At 29.4% G+C, this 1,199-nt stretch overlaps 1 non-coding gene across 1 annotated transcript; it reads right to left on the bottom strand.

Moving 5' to 3' along the window:
• Positions 1-407: 407 nt before the first annotated feature.
• Positions 408-497, bottom strand: LOC145587158 (small nucleolar RNA Z107/R87). Its single transcript, XR_014101184.1, has one exon. It is a non-coding gene; the product is annotated as a small nucleolar RNA Z107/R87 (small nucleolar RNA).
• Between the last annotated feature and the right edge of the window lie 702 nt (positions 498-1,199).

The raw sequence follows: 1,199 nt of genomic DNA, 5'->3' as shown, positions 1-1,199 counted from the left end.
ACTAGAGTTAACATTAATTTCATTCAATGATTTTGGGTTAGATATTCATCGTCCACTAAAAACATTAGAAAACCCTCTTCGTATGCGAATATTACAAGTACTTAATTTTTTTTTAAGGTGCAACTAAGCAAGCGAAGTCTTATCGGCTTATCTTAAAAGAGTGGCCAGAATTTCTCATTTGGTCTTTTCTCAGAGTTCCACAACTACATTACAAGGAATTTGGTTCTATATAAAGTTCACAGGTGCTCGATTTATAATTTAAAATTAGAAATTAAATTTTTTCACTCAATACATTAAATACCAAAGTTCTAAATTAAAACAGAACTCCCAAAAAACCAGAGCTCAATCCCAAAATACTAAAAAAAAAAAAAAAAAAAAAAAAAAAAAAAAAAAAAAAAAGGGGGTAAGATCGCTCAGTAGAGTAAAATCGACACACACAGGATAAACCTGTTTTCCGGTCTGTTGAGCTTGATTTTTCAATAGTCATCAATGCGATCAGACCATCCTTAATCTAAATATTCATAATCAAATTAATAAAATCAGGAATTTGATACAATATACCAAAAAGAGGGAGTCCAAATTTGAAGTAAAATAATTCAAATTAGGACAAATAAAACCCTCAAAAATTGGAGAAATTAAATATATGCCTCCAGAACAAAGCATTACAAGAAATCGATCCGAAGATCTCACAACTTGCAGCCGAAAGGGAAGGCATTTCTTCTAATTTTAAATTCTTATACTAATATCAAAGAAATTGATGATTTATTAAAGTTGGGAACAAAAGAAAATTTGACTAACCAAATTGTGTTGAGCTGCTCAATGCAGTGAAGATTCATATGATTGTTGTATTATATACTACTTTCAAATATTTGCCAGCTTAAACCCTAAATAGTTTAGGGTTTATGAACGATAAAGCCCACCTTTTAAACTCAATTAGCCCCTTTTTGTTGCATTCACAGGCTTGGCTCATTTCTTCAGAGGCCCAGCTCATTAATTATGTTTTTAAGGGGTCAAGTAGAGGAAGATGGTCCAAAATATAGTTTCATCATTTTCTTAATATTTGTACTCTATAACAATTTGATTTTTATGTTGTTAATAAATTAACTTTGGACATCGATATAGCTAATTAATGTATTAGTAATAAAATTTTACGAGTAAAAGTTAATTCTTATAAATATATATGGATTAATTCAATAATT

Source organism: Chenopodium album, chromosome 16 (assembly GCF_948465745.1).
Source record: "Chenopodium album chromosome 16, dcCheAlbu1.1, whole genome shotgun sequence".
Classification (NCBI taxonomy): domain Eukaryota; kingdom Viridiplantae; phylum Streptophyta; class Magnoliopsida; order Caryophyllales; family Amaranthaceae; genus Chenopodium; species Chenopodium album.
This window is presented reverse-complemented; position numbering and strand designations above follow the sequence as displayed.